Source organism: Ascaphus truei, chromosome 2 (assembly GCF_040206685.1).
Source record: "Ascaphus truei isolate aAscTru1 chromosome 2, aAscTru1.hap1, whole genome shotgun sequence".
Lineage (NCBI taxonomy): Eukaryota > Metazoa > Chordata > Amphibia > Anura > Ascaphidae > Ascaphus > Ascaphus truei.
Genome location: NC_134484.1, coordinates 178,681,500 through 178,704,464, shown reverse-complemented (window position 1 = coordinate 178,704,464; position 22,965 = coordinate 178,681,500). Strand labels below are relative to the sequence as shown.

The 22,965-nt window shown below is 45.5% G+C and overlaps 1 protein-coding gene across 2 annotated transcripts in view; it reads left to right on the top strand.

The window, feature by feature from the left end:
• Positions 1 to 22,965, top strand: part of CDKAL1 (CDKAL1 threonylcarbamoyladenosine tRNA methylthiotransferase) — an 869,422-nt gene that overhangs the window by 42,710 nt on the left and 803,747 nt on the right. The gene's annotated exons all lie outside the window — the stretch shown is intronic.

Sequence of the window (22,965 nt, the reverse complement as noted above, 5' to 3'; positions counted from 1 at the left end):
ATGTATTTGTGCGCTTGAACATACAGCAGGGTGGTGGAGGAGGCTTATGTTTTTGGTGTCTTATCCTGAAATTGCTGGCAGGTAACTAGGCCTACATGGAAACGCCACAATCGGTGAGTGAACATATTCCGTAAATTCAGGAGTTTCCATCGGTCCCCCCCCAGTGTGTTGGCGGCCCTGCGAGCCCCCTTCCCCCCTACTTTTACACCATCTCACTCTGCTCTATTCACCCCTCTCCTCATGTATTTCTCTTCCCCCTCTTACACCCCCTCCCTCACTACCCCCTTTTTCCTCTCACACTCCCCTCCACCCCCTCGGCTATCACTCAATAACCCCTTCCACACTCAATCCAGCTCCCTCAATCCTCCCCTCTACCCCCTGGCCACACATACAATTCCCCCTCTACAATATAGTACACCTTCCCCCCCCCACCCCCACCATACACATTAGAATAACCACCTACACGCACACTACAATAACCTCCCCCCCCCCCACACACAAGTGGTTGAAATACACTGGTGTACATGCAGAATACTTCACAGTAATTTCTTTTAATACAGTTAACTATAGACAATTGTGTAAAGAATGACGCAAACTATTTAAAAAATGCTCTATTAGAAAGATTCACGTGTTACCTCAAACACTGAGGCGCACGCGCAGCACGCTGACTGGCGCACTGCACGCTGACTGGCGCACTGCACGCTGACTGGCGCACTGCACGCTGACTGGCGCACTGCACGCTGACTGGCGCACTGCACGCTGACTGGCGCACTGCACGCTGACTGGCGCACTGCACGCTGACTGGCGCACTGCACGCTGACAAATTTACACACAAACACACAGCATGACTTCCCACAGCAGCACATAGTAACTCCTCCCCCTGATGTCATGGAGAGCAGGGGCGGGCAGTGCTCTGCAGCTCTCTGCCTCAGTTCCGCCTCTGCTGCCTGCTCTCTGCGATTTCCCCCCCCCCCTCCCCACAGCTCAGCTCCCGATCCAGCTGGCAAGTTGCTGCTGAGGATCCCGGAGGAGGAAGGGAGCCCTGACTTCTGTGGTTGTCGGCTAGACTGCTGGGCCAAATGTCCGGCTCTTCCCCTTGCCGGCGACCCTGAGCGGGCCCCCCAAGAGCATGAGCCCCGGGCTATAGCTACGCCCCTGGCCACAACACGCTGCGTTTGAAATGCATTCTGTGCATATTACTGGTCACTGTTCATTACTACTTGTATCGTTAGTATGCTAAAAGCCTGGCTAACCCCATGCCTGTTGTACACAGGGTTGGATATACAGTGTAGTGTTAACGCCTGTAATGCTTTCTTGTTTTGATTTAAACACGGTCACTGCTTTGTTTTTTGTTTGTTTTTTTCCCCATGCTCATTAGATCAACATGGAAGCATAATTAAGGAATGGCCTGGTAATAAGTCTCTGACGCTAGTGAGCTGGGCTCAGCGGCCAGTGCTAGGTCATTGGGCAAGTGACTTGCATCAGCATTATTACTAGTCACCGATGTATTCTCTTCCGATTAATGCTGAGGATCGTGTTCCAAACTGCATATGAAATGCAGTAGATTTGTGGCTGGGCTCCTTTTTAAAGAATTGCCTCCTGCACACAATGGTATTGTTTGTGAACCAAGGAATCCCCCAGGACCTGCACGGCGGCGACGCTCCATGCTCCGAGATACTTTTTAAACCTCTGGCAGTACGTGAAAGGGAAAATAAAAGGTGACTGCAGGGTCACCCAAACGGAAGCTGCAATGTCTTTCCAGTGCACGCCAGACTGCAGCTGGCCTATATTGTTCCTTGGTAGCCCATTTCAAAAGGAACTGCTTTAGGAAGCCATATCTCGGAGGGCCGAGGCTCCGCTCTGCGGGACCTCTTGTGTGTGTCTGTGGCTTCATTCCATGTGTTGTGAAGCTGCTTTCCCCATGTCGGAGAGGAGATTATTTCTATTCATGTGAATGGAGCGCACTTTCTCCGACGCAGGGAAGCAGGGTCACCGCAGGAGCTGTGGTTAGGGATTATTATATATTCATATGAAACATGCGGTAACATTTTTGGGGCTTTGGCATTATTTATTATGCCTAAAAGGGGGCAGGGTTTTCGGTACCTGAACATGCAGAAGCTAATACATGTCACCTACACCACTGTATGATGTCATTGATTATCCAGCATTTTCTCAGGCCAATACTCTCGCTCTCTTCCTCCACTTACCTTTTTGTTGGCTCTCTTGTAAAAACCAGGTGGGATAAGGGTTAAATAAAACACTTAATTTGCAAACACTTCCCCATTCAGAGCCCTCCAAGAAATCTATAATTTGTCATCTCCTTTAGCACATTTGGTTAAGAAAGCTAATTTGTTCAATTATTTATAATAAAAAAAAAAGATGGCTAGCTACATTGGATAGTACCGTCCATGGTGTGGGAGACACGCGGGGGCGCGATCAGATTGCCTTAAGGCATTGAACGCGCCCATAGACCGCGGAGGCAGGAGGGGGCGCGCGTTAGGCAAGAAATCAGTTGAAACAGATATTTTTTTGGGGCGCGACACGCAGGTCACGGGAGCGGTTCGCCCAATGAGAGCGAACCAGCTCCGCAACGCCCCTAGGAACACACCCCATGGACAGAGAAAGCACCCGCTTCACGCGGGTGACTTCACGGGCGAAGGCACCATGGCCCAGGCCTAAAACATGGCTATCTGTGTTTCCCAGAAAAATGGAAATGTCATTATTTGCAAAATCGAAACCATGCTGAGAATGTTGTCTTGCAGTTGATGGTGCCGCTCCCATTATTTATTGCTGCAGATGGCCACATGGTGGCAGTAGAGGATATTGCAAGTGTTAAAAATGCAATATGCACGCTTGAAGGAAAAGCAAAATCTATAAAGCAGTGTAATAACTTCAGTGAGCATTTCAGAGATTTACAGTATACCTCTGCCCAGTAGATTACTTGCTGTTTCTGGATATCCTCTTCTGCCAATGTTGTAGTTACATAATGCATGAGGTGTAAAAAAAACAAAACAAAATAAAAAAAACCCATATGCTCATAGAGTGAAACCTCCTTAAATGTAACTAGATACCCTAAATGTTATAGTTTTATTGAGGGAAGCAAACTAAAAACCCCATTGAAACATATTTGCCGATTTTATGTCTCCTAATGGAAAGATAAATTCCAGTGACGGGAATCTGATTTCTCCCTGGCTCCACACCCTTCCTATTTTTAACTAACTTAATTGATATATCCTTGTGTATCTTTCCTTTCTAAACATGTCTAACCTTCTTTCTTAAAGATGTCTACACTGCCATGGATTGTAAAGGGCTTTTTTGACTGGCCTTACCATAAAGAACTTGCGTTCTCTGCTGGTAAAATCTCTGTTAACCTCGAGGGATAACGCTGTCATTTGTACTGTCCTTGGGATGAAAGGTTCCTTGTATTGACCTTGAATATATTGGTACATTGTCATCATGCTCCGACACCTTTTCTAATGTAAGCAATCATAATTTGGATAGCCTTTCCTCACAAGCTAAAGACCTTCCATCTCCTTTATAATTTGATGGGTAACCTCCAGCACTTTTTTTTTCCGTGTTTCCTATTGCAGGGGTGCGCAACGTCTCCTACATGCGCCCCCCCCTGTCTCCCCTCCGGCTCGTGCCTCGCTGCACTGCTCCGGCGTCAAATGAGTATGCGGGGTCGTGTGACCTCACGTTGCCATGGAGATGCATCGCTGGAAGCCAAGTAAAAGTTAGAGGCCTCACGGGATCTCCGGCATTTATTTTAAATTCGGGGGAAGCGTGGGGCCTCTAAGAGTGCCTCCCCCCCAAAAATCTTGTGCTTCCCACTTTGTGCACCCCTGTCATATTGTCTTGACTGTGGAGTACAGTTGTGTGGCACCACTCCATAAAGTAAGATGCTGTCTTAGGCCTCGGCCAAGCTTCTTGCTGGCGTGCGGAGGCGCGCTGAGGTTCAGGGAAAGCGGGTGCTTTCCCTGGCCTTAGACAGCGTGCCGTCTGGGGGCATGTCGGGGGCGGGCCAGTGATGTCACAGAGTTGGTTCGCCCTCATTGGGCGAACCGCTCACGTGACCGGCCCTGCGCTCCGTCAAGCGGGAAAATGGAACATTTTCCTAAGACTTCCGCTTCTGCAAGCGCGCGGAAGTGTAGGCGAGCCCCTACTAAAGCCGCTCTCATTGCGGCTGTAGGGGCTCAGTGCCGAGCGGAAGCGCGTCTCCGCCAGCAAGCAGTAACCCTGAACGAGGCCTTAGTAAGGATTTAATCAGTGGCAAAACGATGTGGTCTGCAACCTATACCCAATTTTGTGCAAGGTAATCTCGCCTATCCTTTGCTGCTACAGCCTGACATTGATCATACTTGCTAAGCCTGCTGTCTAAAAGTGCTCCTAAATCATTTTTTCCATTAAGGATTGATCTAATTTTGTCTTGAATGTAGCATGGTTTTTCTTGCTTCCCAAATGCATAACCTTACATCTATCTGTATTAAACCCCATATGCAATTTACCTGCCCAGGTTTCCAGTCTATTGAAGTTCTTCCTGTGAGAAATAACATCCTGCTCTGATTCTAATACCTTACACAATTTAGTGCAACCTGCAAAGATGTAGACCTTCCTCTTTGTCTACTTCACTCATTAATAAACAAGGAACAAGCAGGGACCCCAGTACTGAACCTAGGGGTACTCCACTTGCAACTTTATCCCAATCTGGAAAGTTTCCAGTTATGACAACTGTCTGTCCTTCAACTTGTTGTTTTTTTTTTTTTTACCCCCAGATTTGCTTTATTTTGTACACTAACCACTTGTGTGGCACTATAGCAAAAGCCTTTACAACATCTAAGTAGACCACATCAACTGCATTACTTTGGTCTAACTTTCTACTTGTAGCCTCAAAGAAACTAATCTTTTTCTTATACATTTATTGCCTATACACTGATGAGTGGTCGTTAAAACATTTACATGAATACTTATCTTCTGTATTTTTGCTGCACGAACTTAATTTCATTTAATTCCTTGTAGATTCTTCCTTTAGGCAGATTTGAGTCTACTAAAATGAACGTTCCTAGTTGATCCCATTATAATGCTGGTTTTTGAGAAATTTATTTAAAGTTACTTATAATGTTTCCCAAATGTTCCATCTGAATGCTAGATACTTTAAAGGGACTTTGATTTTTTTTCTTTTTCCCCGCCCCTCCTGCCTTCAAACTCTCTTGTGGCGATTGCATCTTGCATTCCATTTTTTGTTTATTTAAAACCATTATGTGAAAGATTTTTGCATCCCGTATCTATTAAACAAATGTAAAATGTATCTTGAGTGCTAGGTAGATTAACAAAAAACAAGCAATGAAAAGCTTGACATATTAGGTCCCTCTTCTGTATGCCATGAAAATGAGTCCTCCCTGTGCCAGAGAAGACTTCAGTTCAATGAAGGCAGCAGAGGAAAGACCTATTTGCTGCTTTGTTAATAAAGTGCCATTAGACAGTATTGACAACCTACTGTATACAGTAAAGTGCTCCTTAAAAGATGAGTAACGGGAATTATGATCCGTTGTTTTAGCTCAACTGCAAGCAGACGGAGTTAGCTTGGCTCATTTTGTTTGTGGCATTCAAACCAGCATCTTGGCATGGTTCTGTTGAGCGTGCACCCTCTCCCACAGCCTCTGGAAGTCGTGCACCCCCTCCCACAGCCTCTGGAAGTCGTGCACCCGCTCCCACAGCCTCTGGAAGTCGTGCACCCTCTCCCACAGCCTCTGGAAGTCGTGCACCCTCTCCCATAGCCTCTGGAAGTCGTGCACCCTCTCCCACAGCCTCTGGAAGTCGTGCACCCTCTCCCACAGCCTCTAGAAGTCGTGCACCCTCTCCCACAGCCTCTGGAAGTCGTGCACCCCCTCCCATAGCCTCTGGATGTCGTGCACCCTCTCCCACAGCCTCTGGAAGTCGTGCACCCCCTCCCACAGCCTCTGGAAGTCGGGCACCCCCTCCCACAGCCTCTGGAAGTCGTGCACCCTCTCCCACAGCCTCTAGAAGTCGTGCACCCTCTCCCACAGCCTCTGGAAGTCGTGCACCCCCTCCCACAGCCTCTGGATGTCGTGCACCCTCTCCCACAGCCTCTGGAAGTCGGGCACCCCCTCCCACAGCCTCTGGAAGTCGGGCACCCCCTCCCACAGCCTCTGGAAGTCGGGCACCCCCTCCCACAGCCTCTGGAAGTCGGGCACCCCCTCCCACAGCCTCTGGAAGTTGGGCACCCCCCCCCCCCCCCACAGCCTCTGGAAGTCGGGCACCCCCTCCCACAGCCTCTGGAAGTCGGGCACCCCCTCCCACAGCCTCTGGAAGTCGGGCACCCCCTCCCACAGCCTCTGGAAGTCGGGCACCCCCTCCCACAGCCTCTGGAAGTCGGGCACCCCCTCCCACAGCCTCTGGAAGTCGGGCACCCCCTCCCACAGCCACTGGAAGTCGGGCCCCCCCCTCCCACAGCCTCTGGAAGTCGGGCACCCCCTCCCACAGCCACTGGAAGTCGGGCACCCCCTCCCACAGCCTCTGGAAGTCGGGCACCACCTCCCACAGCCTCTGGAAGTCGGGCACCCCCTCCCACAGCCTCTGGAAGTCGTGCCCCCCCTCCCACAGCCTCTGGAAGTCGTGCCCCCCCCCTCCCACAGCCTCTGGAAGTCGGGCACCCCCTCCCACAGCCTCTGGAAGTCGTGCCCCCCCCCTCCCACAGCCTCTGGAAGTCGTGCCCCCCCCCCTCCCACAGCCTCTGGAAGTCGTGCCCCCCCCCCTCCCACAGCCTCTGGAAGTCGTGCCCCCCCCCTCCCACAGCCTCTGGAAGTTGTGCACCCCCTCCCACAGCCTCTGGAAGTTGTGCACCCCCTCCCCGCAGCCTCTGGAAGTCGGGCACCCCCTCCCGCAGCCTCTGGAAGTCGCCCCCCCCCCTCCCACAGCCTCTGGAAGTCGGCCCCCCCCTCCCACAGCCTCTGGAAGTCGGGCCCCCCCCTCCCACAGCCTCTGGAAGTCGGGCCCCCCCCTCCCACAGCCTCTGGAAGTCGGGCCCCCCCTCCCACAGCCTCTGGAAGTCGGGCCCCCCCTCCCACAGCCTCTGGAAGTCGGGCCCCCCCTCCCACAGCCTCTGGAAGTCGGGCCCCCCCCTCCCACAGCCTCTGGAAGTCGGGCCCCCCCCTCCCACAGCCTCTGGAAGTCGTGCACCCCCTCCCACAGCCTCTGGAAGTCGTGCACCCCCTCCCACAGCCTCTGGAAGTCGTGCACCCCCTCCCACAGCCTCTGGAAGTCGTGCACCCCCTCCCACAGCCTCTGGAAGTCGGGCACCCCCTCCCACAGCCTCTGGAAGTCGGGCACCCCCTCCCACAGCCTCTGGAAGTCGGGCACCCCCTCCCACAGCCTCTGGAAGTCGGGCCCCCCCCTCCCACAGCCTCTGGAAGTCTCAACGTTCCAGCTTTATAAACGCTTCATGCCCTTATTGTCTTGCATATCCCTGCTGTTGTGTCTATGGTGTGCTGCATATGGGATTGGTGCAATTCAAGTTAAACATTTTAACCTCTTCAATGTTGGCTCGGCATCCAAAGTGTATTTATTATGCTCGGTAGTAGCGTTGGTAACGTTTGCTTCTACAAATAGTTTTGTATCTATTTCTGTGGTCTATGTAGACACAATGTCTTTTTTTTGTGTTTTTTTTTTAATATAAATCTTTTTCCTGTAAGATTTCACAATGCTTTCCAGATGCAGATAACCTTAAATACAAATCATGATGACCTCACCATGACAGTCAACTACCAGCTACTGCCTGTAGGTGGAGCTGTTTCACTGCTTTTGGAACCCTATAACATATTAATGTGTTATTTTGGGGGAGGGGGTGGGGGATTAAATTTCAGGTTGGCGAGGAATGTATTTGTGGCATTTGTTCTTTATATCTCAGGTATGTCACTTTAACTACATAAGGAAGAGCACATTTTGTCAAAGCCGTGTTTTCAGCACATTTACCCAGTCACCTACTTCTGGACTCGATGAGGTATATATTTTCACTAAGAAGGCAGATGAAACTTGCGAGCGTTTTGGAGATTTTAAGGTTGTGTTTTAAGGAGAATTTTTTTCTTCTTCTACAGTTGCAGGATGGTTGAGCTTAGGCTCATAATATAAGCCCCCTCACCCTCCCCTCTTCCTGCAGTATAAGAGGCTCTGGTTAGGGTGTTGCAATGGGGGCTGAACGCCTTTTCCCCTCCCAGGCTTAACACTTCACATGGGAAGTGTAAACGTAACACCACGCAGCACAGTGTTTTAAACTCCGTAACTGCTCATTCATGAGAACGATCGTATCCAAATGCAGCTCCCTCGTGCGGCGCTGGGAGCCACACGATGTATCTCGGGCTCGCTGTCCTATCAGAGCATCACCAGTTTCTCTCCATTAGCCAGAGCGCTCCACTCAAAAGCTGAATGTGAACCTGACTGCACCGTGGTGTCATAACGACCCCTCCCCTTAACATGAGTACATTTTTTTGGGGATGCCACGTTACTTCCTCAGGTCCGGGAACAGTGACATGTATTTTAAACTCGGCGGGGGAGAAATTCTGTAACAAACTCCTTGTAGGATTCCGTGTTCTTGTCACTATTTTTTTATTTTTTTAAACTTAAGCTTATTTTCATTGTTTTGTTTATTTTAGATCTCCCTGTAAAACACGTCACCGGAGCATGTGTACTTTTCTGTGCCAAACGGATGCTCTGCCTGCACGGGGGCTGAATATTCCCATCTCCGCTTTTATGTGCCTGGATGAGATGGGTGTGAAACGGGGGACTGGAGAAGGAAGCGTGCTGTATATGCCTGATTTTGAGACGTTGCTTATTATTGCTGCCAGGGGGGGCCTGCTATGCGTTTGCAAAGCAATGTTGTCCTTTTGCAGAGAAGGGGTTAGATGTTTGCGAAAGCTTGTTGCTGTGTCAGGAAAGCTTTACGGTCTCTTTCCTCTTCTGTATACACACACACGCAGCCGCTCAACTGCTGCGAACCACAAGTGTGTCTGGTGCGTGCAGGTTTTGCGATCCGTCGGGCACGGATGAGACTTCCTTTTGGTTCTAGTTCTTAAAAATGCCAAGGACCTGCAGCCTTCATACTCCTATAAAGCTGACCGCTAAAGTGATAACGTAACTCTCAAAGCCTTTGTTAAACATTGACAGAGGCGAAGAGAAGAGGAAAAATAAGACTTTGTTATTGGTTGGTCTTCTACAATAACAAGGGACATTGGGTGTCCAGATTTGCTTAAATGTTAGGTTTTCCAGTAAAACTTTTAACCAATAAAACAAGCCACTTTAGTGGAAGGTGGGTGGTGAGCCACTTTACTGATGGCACACTGCTAGTATGCTCTATCCTGACAGTGTGCTCTTTAAGCAGTGTTACTTGATACTTCCTGTTATGGAATTACTTCTGTAGGACTGTGGATATTCGAGCCTGCACTGAACTGTGCTTTCAATACCAAAGTTGATGCTTCCTTAACGCCTGATTTATTAGCACTGAAAGGCGAGCTGAGCAGTGGAAATGCAGTTTTCAGAGTGGAAAACGCAAAGGTACTGCGAAGTGTTGCTGCTAATGGAGTTCTTGAACAGGTTAATGTAACCCTCATCAGTACCTGTATCATTGTTACGGTGCAAATTTACATCACCAATTTATGTGCGTGGTATGAGTATCTCCATGTACTTTTAGCCTCTGAAGCGACGTCTGCCAAGGGGAGAAACAATGTGTGCCTCAGCACTGACAGTTGCCAGGCCTTCCATTTTGATTGTTTTGGGAGCCCTGGGTTTAATAGAAGATATTGTATTACCAGGAATTTCATACCTGTTGTTACTTTATAGTAAAGCTGACGTGAAAACTCCCATTGACTTAAATAGGCGTTTTTGACTGGTGCTTCAGGGATTATTAAAAAGGCCCCCCTTTTATTTGTATATGTAAAGCACGTGACAGTGTCATTCTATATTCTTGGCTAAGCTGGCAATCGTTTGCTGCTCCTGTTATCTTTCAAAATCCTGATTGTGTGACTAACATGACTGCTTCAGTCAGTGTAACTCAGTAGCTACAATGTATCCTGGTGTGTTTATTTATAAAATGTTTTACCAAGAAGTAATGCATTGAGTTACCTCTCCTTTTCAAATATATCCTGGGCACAGAGTTATAACAATACATGGTTACATTAAATGAACAGTCAATTCAGACATTTCATGAACAGTTAGAGTTGGAAAATTGGGTACAGGCTGGTGAGTTTCAGATTGAACTAGAGCAGCTTTAACATCACCAAACATCAGCCAGCGGTCCACACCCTTTAGCTGCACCACGACTTTGGGGCAACATAGATGTACATTGAAGGGGGTTCAGATTGAATGCAGCTGTGGCTTCAAAGTCCTTTGTTCTTCCGGGTCATTAACATTCCAGAGGTTGGGGGCTGGCGAAACACAAAAAGTAAGCAAATGCAGATATGAGCAGTGCACGCTGGTTCTGTGCAGAGGGAGCAGCTCTTGGGGGACCCCATCAGGCGTCCGCCTTTGGGACAACGCATATTTAGACTGCTGGGTTCAGATTGAAATCAGCTGTGGTTTCAAAATCCTTATTAAAGATATTAATAAGGTAACATTATCTATTGTTGCAGCATTTTGAGCTGCAAACTGTGAGTATTGGCAACAAATGATCCCAAACAGGAAACTATTACAAAGATCTTGCACTGAGGTGGACTAAAACCTGCTGAAGAAATCAAAGGATGTGTTTAAAACATTACAAATGGCATTAAGAGTTGAGTAAAAGGAAAAAAAACCACTAACACTACAGAACTGATTTATTTTAAAATAAAAACCTCATGTCGCATGCTTTTGATGGGGAATCCAGAAGATGCTACTGCTTCAACATGACAACGGTTTTATAGTTTCCACTTCGGTTTTATTGCACTTTTTTTTTGTTTGATAAATAACCTTTTGCAGACGCTTTGAAGAAATGGGAAGTGAAAGTGTGGGCAACTGTTTTAGAAGGTCACTGCCATATCAATCTGGTATGTTACCAATGTTCACCTGGCCTTGGTGGCTTCAAGTGACGCCTTCACTTATTTTTTGTTTGTTTGGTTTTTTTGTGACCAACTCCTATCCACAGATGCTTAACTAATTTTACAGAAGCTACTTGATGATATTTGACATGCAAGTTAAGGCGGCGATCCCCTCCAGAGGCCCGCATGGCTTTAACTCCTAAAATGTTTGTCTTGCGCCTTTAAAAAAATAAAAAGTATGTATTAAAGTGATTAAAAATCATATTTTCTTAATCTGTAGCATATGATGTTACCATGATAACCTTCAGACGGCTATGAGTGAGGAGAGCGCCATTTTTAAACTCAAGGGCCATAATTATTTCTTCTGATCGGAGCATCAGATTAAAAATAATAAAAAAAATTAATGAAAAGGGCCAGAAGAAGACCTCTCAACGTAATTTTAAAAAAAAGTAATTAAATAAATATGCAAAACCAATGGCAATCGGTACCGACTGCTGCCTGAATAAGAGCCTCCTAACGACGCCGTGCGTTTGGATACGTTTGGACGCCGTGCAGCGAGCGGCTTCTGCTGTCTGTTTCTTTGAGGCTCTCTCCCGTGAGGAATATCCAGATACTTCATGCTGCTGCTATTAAACAGACCCATTTAAATGTGGACTTGGTGTAAATGCACCTGTGTGTAGTATGCGTGTATTTCTGTCCCAAAATAGCATTGCGGGCCTGCATGTATTAAACCGGCGACTCTTGTTTTGAGACCCCCTGTGTGCTGGGACACCCGCATCCTTATTCCTCAACTGCTGCAAGGTAATGTTGTTATTCTTTTTGTGGAGAGGGTCGCCGTGCTGTATATAAACAGTGACGGGCTAAACTCGCCCAATTTCCTTCCGAACAGCGGCAGAAGGAGATTGGGACTGAAATCATTTTCCCCACGCTATGCCGCCTTTCATCATTGGCTCGTCTATTCCCTGCTCGCTGGGGTGTGCTTCCCACCTAGTCCTTTTTAGGTCGGACAAAATGGGTAGTAAATAACTCACTAGGTTAGACACAACTGGCAGGTTTGGTGGAACGGTTTATAGTCACTCGTGCGTGGCACGGGGAAAAGACGTGGCGCGGGGAAAAGACGTGGCACGGGGAAAAGACGTGGCGCGGGGAAAAGACGTGGCGCGGGGAAAAGACGTGGCGCGGGGAAAAGACGTGGTGCGGCTTTCTAATCCCTTTGCAGAGAAGACTTGCAACACATCACAAAGTCAAATTTGGCGACCCCTTTGGCGCGTCTAGGACGTTTGGCCGCGACCAAACCAACGCTGGCGCTTTGCTGTCGGGCACTACACCACCATCACTATAGTGTCCTGGAGGGCGTGGTATGTTTCCAGCCGGGTCGTTTTTATTTAATTTTATTTATTATTATTATTATTATTACTGGTTTAATTATTGTTCACTAATGGAAAAAATATATATACTTGTATTCTCCAATATATATTAGAAAGGCCGTATTGCCACCCTGGCTTCATGTCCCCTTGAAACTTGTCGCATGTTTTCAAACTGATTTAATAAGTGGTTTATAATATTACACTGGGATAAATGATAGCTTGGAAAACCTCCAGCTAGACGGCATTCTCCAGAGGACACGGGTGTGTAAGTGTATCTATTCTTTTCTTCAGTGTTGACCATCTTGCCGAAAACCACAGTCTTCACCCTGTGATGTTGCTTAATGCCGCTATCATTAAGGATCACCTCTTACCTAAACTTTGTACGTAAACGCTTCCTCACTTATTCTTCTTGCTCAATGGTGGGCCAAAAGCACTGGGACTAATTATGGTTTTGGTTCCATAAGGAGACTCTCTGCACTGATACTGCATAGTTGTAATTCTTATTGCTATACTGCTGTAGACCACAATTATTTTTCAGTGCAAGTGGGGTTTTTTTTGCAGGGGGGCTCGGGATACGGTAGTGGAGTTACCAAACATGTACTGCTCTTTGCCAGCAAAATATACATTATTGAATTCAATGTAGGAGAAAGCTGGCAAGCTGAGGTTTAAGCCACAGGTTCTGTGCTTCACCGCCGTAGTTTGCGTTTCTAGAAGACTAGCATACGAGTCATCCTCCTATCACACGAGGTACAGTATGTCACTTCCCCATCTGACCTAAACCTGTTCCATGCTGAACTCTTTGTACTGTTTAGACCTAAATGCTTACATTTGTAACAATGTTGGTGGAAGTCAACAGATATTGCAGTATGGGAGTTAAAGTCTAGTTGCACCACTCTTGAGACCAATGGAATTTTTGTTTTGTAAAGACTATCTTAATGCATAGATTAAAGGTTATCTCTCCTGCTCAACCTTGTAATACAAACATTTTAATGAGTACATTACTTTTACCACCTGCTGAATGTGACCCAGAGTGGCCACTGACCTGAAATGAATGCACTTGTTTAGTATTAATGCTGCGTGTCTGGGTCCAGACAGCAATCTTTCATTTTGACGTCTGCATAGTCAAAGTAAATGAATGTCTAAAACCTAAACACTTTAAGTTCAGCCCGAGTGTGTGCGTTACAATCCGTCCAAGGCTGTGGAAATACAGAATGTTCTGTGTGTTTAGTGCAGGCTGTCAATTGAGAACAAGGCAGAAATGATGGCTGTTCTGTGTGTCTCTTAACTTTTTACAACCTTTTCAGTGCTGGGCAGGTCTGCACTGCATTAGTGTTGATGTTCTGCACTGCGGGCTACTTTGTCAAAAAAAAATAAAAAATAATAATGGTTCAACTTGATTTTAGGAAAGCAAGTACTGATTGACATTCTCCAACATTATATGGATTTTACAGAGGGGATTGAATAAATGTATATGGATATAGTGTGCAATAGATGGTAGAACAATGCTTCCATTGAAGCATTAGAGCCTGTAAGGCAAGGAGTTGTTGAACATGTGCTCAAGTTTCGCATGCATTAAGCTAAAATGGCATAAGATCAATCCTAAGTGGTCCATCCGTCTTATTGGAAGCTATCTTCATCTCTTCTTGATGGCGATGCCTGTGTCAAAGTTGCAGCTCATGGACTTTGCTGCTCTTCTGCGACTAGCGCTCTGCAAACTGGTAGGCGAGAGTAGCTGTGTCTGGAAACACTGGAGAGATGTTGCTTTTCAAACCTGTCCAATGCACAAGTAAAAATCTGACCTTTTATATGGGGGGAAAAAAAAAATAAAAAGACTCCTAGCAATGATACATGGTGTGTGCGAGAATGTGTATACACACATAATATATTAAAGGTCTCATTCCTACCTCCTTGCACTTCCTCTCCCTGATAACGTATAAATGCCATTTTCCCTTTGCCATGGTCTGACAAACACGACCTACATTAAAGTGCCCTGTGGGGCTGTCGGCAGTAATGTTTGCTGTGTATTCGCCTTCTGTACAGCATCATTTAGATCGGCCTTCTCATTCCATCATTCTACCATATATATTTGTCTCTTTATATAAAAATCAGGAGCTATAGATTCACTTGCCCAATTCTCTTTTGAATAGGCTAGTTCTTGTACTCTTATGAGCAGCATGGATGCTCCCGCCCCCTTACTGGTAACTTCTGTAAGGAAAGCCTGCGTATCGTATATCCTGCAACATAAGGTTGATTTTATGAGCTCTGACGTTGAACATCCTTGTGGGAAACTCCTCAGCACCATGGGTGCAAGTGACTATCATTGTGACTCTGGTTCAAATGGCTTTATTATAAACCCATAAGAGGTGCAGTCCTGCCCAAAAATGTTTTGTTTTTTTTAGTCCCATAATATTTTTCCACAGAATACTTTATTGCTACAGAAACCACAGTATTGGGGAGAAACGGTGGTCTCCCAGACAGCCATGCCTGTGTCATCCTCTCTCGGGTGAAGGCATTGCCGATTTCAGACTGATTTATCAGATTCGATCTGCCATGTTGTTGCCTCTCGGATCAATTCAGCGATACCATAATCCACGTGTAAATCCGCAAAGAAATGTAGGAAGGTTTCCAGGAATGGCCTTTAAAAAAATAATAATAATAATTTTCTGCCTGTAGTATAGAGAAGACTGCATGCACCTTTTTGAAAAAAATGTTTTAAGGAGGGTGCTCATTCTGCCTTTGGTGTGCATTGGAAGCATGTTGCATCTCAGGTTTGTGCTACAGGTTGTCAGTAAACTTTCTCGTTTGTGTGTGTGTCTGCGCACGCACCTGTGTGCCTCAGCACTTAAGGGGTTAAAGTGACAATGCTCCATTCCCCCCATAATTTTCATGATGGGAATCTGCATTATTGTCAGCTCCAGGGAGCTCAGTCCACAAGATACTGATTGGTAAAGGTACCAGCAGCACTTCCTGAGTGTAATGCACCCTCCATTATGTGGGCCAATAGGACGTTGCGGCTTCCTATCTGCCGTTTTGTTTCCCCTGGACCCAGTACAGACACTGGTAACGTAAGCGGTATGCATCTCGGGAACCAGGGGGTTCTCTGGATATTAAAGTAGCACAGGTGGGAAGTTTAAAAAAAATAAATAAAATAAAAGCCGGGAGGGAGAGAAGCGAAACGTACGCTTTAAATGATATGGTAAACCTCTGACACCGGAGAGGAGTCACAGGGGCATGGACCATAGGACTGGAGAAGGGAGCAGCAGAAGCAGCGTGGCTGTTTTATGCACAGTCCTTACTTCTTGGTAAATAGGATTTAGTGTAAGATGGTTTAGCTTTGTACTCTTTCCTCTCCCCCCACCCCCCGTTCCTCTTTCTATTCACGGACACTGTCCTTTTATGTTGGTGCCTCAGGAGGGTAGGAGACGGCCTGAATTTTCATGACTCCCTATATTTTAAGGCGTGCTGGCAGCAGACTGCAGATGCCCATTATTTAGTCAAACCATTAGGAGCAGTTATCAGCTTTCTTTGTGGCGAAGAGCAGATGTCTGAGAAAAAGCTCTATGGTTTTCTAACCGCACAACTGTGGACATTGTTGTTCTCCTTTTTTCATATCTGTGTTGGTTAGGACTTTTAGACAGTTTTATTCTTGCTGTTTAACCACTTTGTGTGTTTTGTGAATTTCCAACTTTGAAATATCAGTAAATCAATGCTGCAGCTTTCTTTATCTTGTGTTTGCACAAAAGGCAAAAAAAAAAAATCCTGTTCAGCATGATGTCGGGGACGGGACATCTGCTCTCTTCCCAGTGCTGTCTGTGTGATAAGGGATAAGCTGGGCAAACAGTGGTACCACCAAAAAAACAGATAAAGCTCTGCCTCATTGTAAAAGGTATGGCACATTTTGGACGAAGTCAATGCACTGTTCAAAAGTCTGAAGACAGAGATGTCATGTATTTAATGAGAACAGATGGTGTTTTATTAGCAATTTGTTTTAGTATAACTAGACATGACTTTGCATGGTTTTTCCCTGGTAGGCGTCATGCAATAGTAACTTGTTTTTATTTTTTTTTATGAGAAGCAAATCTTGCTGAACATGTGCAGTTAATGGAAACCCTGTCATGAATTTGGTCCATTTTTAAAAAACATAATTGTTTTGATTTTTAATGCCTCTAGAAGTCGGCATGTGGCCCTTCATATTTGTGAGGACTTATCTTCCAATGATTAGTTTGTATCTATATTGTCATTTTTGCCTTATGGGTGAACGGCATTGAAGCCCTCGAGTACGAGTATAACAGTTCATATCTGTCGCCGTCTTCTTTACTAGGGTTTCCTATCTCTGCTCTGTGCATATGTTTTAATCAAGACCTCTTCCATAATCAGTACGGGATGTGTAATTCTGACAAACATAACCCATGCCTGTAGCCTCTTACGGTAGTGTGGTTGGTAACGTTTCTAGGACTTTGAACAATTGGGTAACCACCCCCTCTCCAATAGACCAATGGTCCTCAAACCTCTCCTGTGGAAATCCTCGAGGTTAGGGATAACCAATGCACTTGTAAACAGGCAAATGCCCCTAATCTGCATGTGAATAGTATGGTTGGTTCCTCTGTGACCTGTTCTGGGTCAGGAGTCCGATGAGAGGTTTGAGAACCACTAGAACAGACCAGCCTAGCCAGTGTGTAGAGTTGCTAGGAGTATTTTGTCACTACTGCTTTTTTGGTTTCACTTGAAGTTGGCAGTGGCCCATATGCTGCCCACTTTGTATCTTTGTATCGTAACACGTTCCATTACTCAGCAGTGGTGAATCCAATATCGGTGCTAGCACAAAAACGACCCCTCCCCTCTCTACATTCGAAATGCTGAGCTCTGTTGAATGAATGAGCTCAGAGTTTTCTTGACATGAACAAGCCGCTTCCGAGCATATTGGATACAGAATGGCCCTAGGCAGGGGAAAACTTATAAAAAATCTACTGAATTGGCATCAGTGTGTTCAGTGTAATGAGCGCACAGCTCAAATCTCTTATTTGGTATGTAATGCAGCGAAAAGAGAATTTTGCTACACTGTACATAACTGACTGAATTGAGGGTATAACAGAATATGTTCCACTAGAACAGTGTTTCTTAACCAGGCTGCCGTGGAACCTGTGTGCGCGGTGACCCTCTGCCAAGGGTGCCTCAGCCCCAAGGGGAAAACACAGTGGGGGCTCGTCTTGCACTGTCTGGAGACGTTAAGACTGGGATTCCCCCTCTTCTCTACCCCCCCCCCCTTCATTTTGATAGAATGCATCAAGAAAATGGCTGATTTCATAAAAGAAGTTGCTGACTTGTTTAACGTGTAGTCGAGTTGCTGCGGTGTTGGCACGTTTTGTATAACGCAGAGAAGTTAGCTATGTAATTGACTTGACTTCAAGCTAGGTAATGTAGACTCGCGTTCAATCTATCACCCAGAGCAGTGTCTATATTCAAATGAAAAATGACTGAGAGCAGCCGCGTTACACTGGCTGTGTAATGGAGTGAGGTGTCAAATAGTGTGCTGAACCCAAAAATATATGCTTGACATTGAAGCATAAACTTTGGAACGGTCTTGTCTGCACATTGGGGAAAAAAAACACTTTTTAATGTGACAGCCCTGTGTGATAACCAAAGTGTTGAGCTACAAGAAACCATATTGATATTACTAACTTACATTGCCATGCTTACGAGATCCCAAAATGCTGGTCACTTGTTACATTTGAAATCCTGCTATACAGGCATACCCCGGTTTAAGGACACTCACTTTAAGTACACTCGCGAGTAAGTACATATCGCCCAATAGGCAAACGGCAGCTCACGCATGCGCCTGTCAGCACGTCCTGCACAGTAATACCGGCTCCCTACCTATACCGAAGCTGTGCGCAAGCGGGGAGACTATAGAGCCTGTTACAAATGCATTATTTACATCAGTTATGCACGTATATGACGATTGCAGTACAGTACATGCATCGATAAGTGGGGAAAAGGGAGTGCTTCACTTTAAGTACATTTTCACTTTACATACATTCTCCGGTCCCATTGCGTACGTTAATGCGGGGTATGCCTGTATATAAATGTTGAGCATCTCCATTAAATTAACGATGGGTGGAACTGAAAACAATTATGTTGGCATTTGTATGTATTGTCAGTCTCCATCAAATTGGTTAAGATTCTTGCATTTTCAGTAAATATTTGGAACTCTAGTCAATGTGACACCTCATTAGCAACGAACTAAATAAAGTCGCATAAAGAGACTATAGACGGTATATCACCAAGGTACAGCTGTTAAAACAGTATGCTATATGATCATTAATTCCATTTGTGTGCCACCCTAACAAGCTGTAGTCTACATGTAACATAGGTTGAACTTAATGGACATATGTCTTTTTTTTTTCAACCTCTACTGTGGAACAATTATGGGTCAGTCCCACCGTACTTTCATTTATTCGTGTATAACCATTTGAAATGGATACTCGGTAATGTTTGTGCTCTCATTTTCTTATTACAACTCAACCCCGTTATAACGCGATCCGTTACAATGCAAATCCGCTTATAACGCGGTGCATGCGCGGCTCCCAATTTTCGTATTAATGAATACTTTGCCACACGATTATTGGTTTCTTAAATACTTTATTGTACAATGTATACAATTGTACATTATTTCTAACACGATCCACTTATTATGCAATGCGATTCTTTGGACCCCAAGCACAGCGTTATAAGGGGGTTGAGCTGTATATGCTATTTATATTGAATAATTAAAAAAATAAAAAATTTAAGCAAAGTATTGTATAGTTGGTGTGATCTTTTTAGATGTTAAAAAAAAGTCCTTATTTTCAGAAGACCAAGAACATCTAAAATAGAAATAGATTAGTCGGTCTCCGTTATCTGTAGCCCCTGTTGCACTCTCACCCGGATGGCCTATTTTAAGTTCATTCTGAGCATATTGGCAATAGTGCACTGTGGGCCACTCCTTTTTAAGACAGTCTTGAGATATTAAACGTGCGGTGTAAATATAAATACCATATGACATCCAAAAGTGCTAATTGGGATGTGCAGCACAGCCAAAGCGCTTAAAGGGGCATTGCTTCCTAGGGCTATTGATTTTTGCTCATGAAGCAGGGTGTCTACGGAGCTGAACCGTAGCTGCTGACGTTTACTTCCCGTTTCTTAACGCTCTCCTGCGGCATGTGGGCCAACAAGCAGCTGCCATGGGTGACTGATTTTAAACCTCCATTTTGTTTCCCCCTACAGGGGATGCTACTGGAGGCACCTTTTTTGGAGGGCAGCATCTTGGGAAACGGGGTCCCCAGAGCTGAAATTAACATGGTACAGCTCTGGAGACCTCCTCATTAAGAAACTTAAAATGGTGGTTCTGCCGACTCCATTTTTTTTGCTTTTGTCTTGTTTTTTTTATTAAAAAAAAAGTTTTCCTGTGCTATTGCCATTGACTAAATTTACACAACCCACACACACAGTTTAGTGAAATAGGGAAGTACAACCCATAAACGATGTATGGCAATGTACATCACAAGTGTTTGATTCCTTGCTTTCATGCAGAGCAGGACGTGGTGTGTGGTTGGATACAAATGATATCGGTGTTGGCTGAGTACAGTCTGAACATGCACACATGTTCAATCCATGTGCAAGTGAAGCTTGCATCTGTAAACATACATAAACCAAGTGGCAAACCTCAAGCAGCAAAGCTGCTGCTCAACAATGTTTGATTCTTTATATATTGACAGAAGGCTTGATAATTGCACTCCATAGGCGCTAGCTAGCACAGTTACTTTCGAACACTTTAGCTGCTACAGTGCATTGTTAGGGCTGTTATATACAGCATGCGGCCGTGCGTGCCTATGCGAACGTGCGTGCACGTGTCGCATGCTTTTTGTATGTATACAAAAAAAAAAACATTGGTAGAAATAATATATTTATTACATTTGTGTAGACACACAAATACATACACACGTACGTACATACATACACACACGTACATACATACACACACGTACATACATACACACGTACATACATACACATGCATACAAATACACACACAGATACATACATTCAGAGCCGGTAGCGGCGCGAAAAGATAAATTTCCTCATCTTTGCCGCTGTCTGTCGGCTCCCCTCTCCCTGCCGTGCGCGCGCGCGGCCCTTCTATAGAAAGGCTGACTAACGCCAGCCAACTAAATTTCTGCGCGCGGCACTATAGAACGTGCCTTAAGCGGGTTGTTGCAGGCACCTCTGGCAGCAGGGGGAGGGGTTAATAAAGCCTGTCATGTTTGCTAATATCCCAAATGTAACTGTACTCCTATTGGTTCTTTACAAACTAGATCAGTGTTTTTCAACCAGGGTTCCTAGGAACCCTTTGGTTCCCAGGGCATCCCCTGAAAGTGCTCCCTGTAATTTTTAAATTGTACCAAATACAGAAGAATTTACAATGCATCTGATCTCAGACACACTATTAGAGAGGTTTGAGGATCCTTACAATGCATCTGATCTCAGACGCGCTATTAGAGAGGTTTGGGGTTCATTACAATGCATCTGATCTCAGACGCGCTATTAGAGAGGGTTGGGGTTCCTCAACATTTAAAAAAAGTTGGAAACCACTGAATTAGATGGTAGCCACAAGTACTATTTTTCTAACGTGGTAATTCTTCCCTTTGTGCATTTCACAGATGTGCTGAATTCACCTGTACGTGTAAAAATTAAAGTTTTTATGCACGTAAATGGCACTGTATAAAATAAAATGACTCCAGAGATGGTGTAATATAATTCCATTAGACTTTTCAGCAAAATACTGCGTGAGCTGCTGCACGTTAAAGCTTGGGTTCCCAACTTCTTCTCCTTCTTCTTCTCCTTCTTCTCCTTCTCCTTCTTCTTCTCCTTCTCCTTCTTCTTCTTCTTCTTCTTCTTCCCCCCCTGCTAGAAAATACTTGTTCTGTTAACACCTAATTAATCTTATTACCTGATCATCACTTTATTGCTAGTGAAACTGTTCGACTGATTCCAGGCAGTAGTGTCCTGAGCATGCTGGGGGAGCACACGCTTTAAAGGCCCCAAACTTCACCTCCTGTGTGTGCAGACAGCATGAGGGGTATAGCAGTCAATCACTGCAGGTGCTTCCAAAGTCGTGTCCCACAATACCTTCCCCCTGTAGATGGGGAGGGGCTTTGCAAGCTCCTGCAGTATTTGACCGCTATACCACCCACGCTAAGGTGCAGTTTGGGGCCTTAGGAAGTGTGCAGTCCCTGTACGGACTCAGGAACCCACCATACTGCCTGAAACCCGCCATTCCCTTTTTTGGGGGGAGAGGTGAACCTCTGAGACACCACACGCACCCCAAGGAGTTTCTGATCCCGTAAAGGCTGGAACATGCGTAGGTTTTTGATGCTCATGCTTTTTCACGGCGGCTAGTGTCCAACTCGACTTTTGTTAAATATTTATGCAATCACATTTTGCTTGATTTCTTCTCCTAAAATCATGCATGTGACCTCTCCTAGGTAAAACTACTCTGTAGTAGCTGACAGTTTTGCTGATGTGTTCTGCACTGGCTGCAAGCATGGCTTCAGTGCACATGCTAATGAAAAATACGGTTTCATATTCATGGCCTGGCAACCGGATATTGGCCTGAACGGCAGAGAAATCTATTTTTTTGCAAAGCATTTGGTCAAGCCAAGCCTGACACCCAGAAAATATTTAGTATAGTGCATTATACAGCAGTCTGATTGAAGATAAGCAAAAAGGAAAACCGTGTTGCTTGGAGAGCTCCTTTAAAGCAGAAGTACTTCCCTTTTATTTATTTAAATAGTTATAGGATTGAAGCAGGGGATCTCCGGAGCTGAGCTGTTAATTATCTGTGCCGAACCCCCTGCCTCAGTTGGGGCCGGTAGCGGCTCTGGCCGGGCTATGTGGGGTTATCAAAATGGCAGATTTAAAGTTGACACGTCATGCAGGCCAATAGGAAGCCGTGATGTCGACTTCCTATTGGCCCGCGTGACATGGGCATTTAAACCTGCGGAGCTGGTACTGGTATCATCTACAGAGGTGAGTATCTCGGGGAGCAAGAGGTCCCTGGAGCTGAAATTAACACGGTTCAACTTCGGAGACCCCCTGCTCCCCCCCAGGGGAAAACCTTTTTTGGGGATCACCAACATATTCTATAGTAAGATGAAGCAGTGGTTGCGATGGCAATTCCTAGCATAAAGACTGGCGTAAGGTATGTATATAAAGGTACTTGAGCTAAAATCGCAATGACTTTCCAAGTGCTTCTGTAGATGTAGTGGTACAGAGCAGAAAGATACAGGCACTCGCGGGTCTTTTGCAGTAGTGTTAACGTTTTTTTTTTTTATTGTATTTGCTTTTGGAGCAAATGTTATGTTATAAAAATCGCTTCATTTAAAAAATAAAAATACCCATATGCCCCCTACATGCTAAGGATGTTCAACTCCGTCCTTGCGGGGGGCTCCATTCCCAGAGCAGATGCTCCAAGCGTCCATCTCGTTAAGTCACAAACAGGGTAAAGACCCTACAAATTGCCAAAGCTATAGGCCGATATC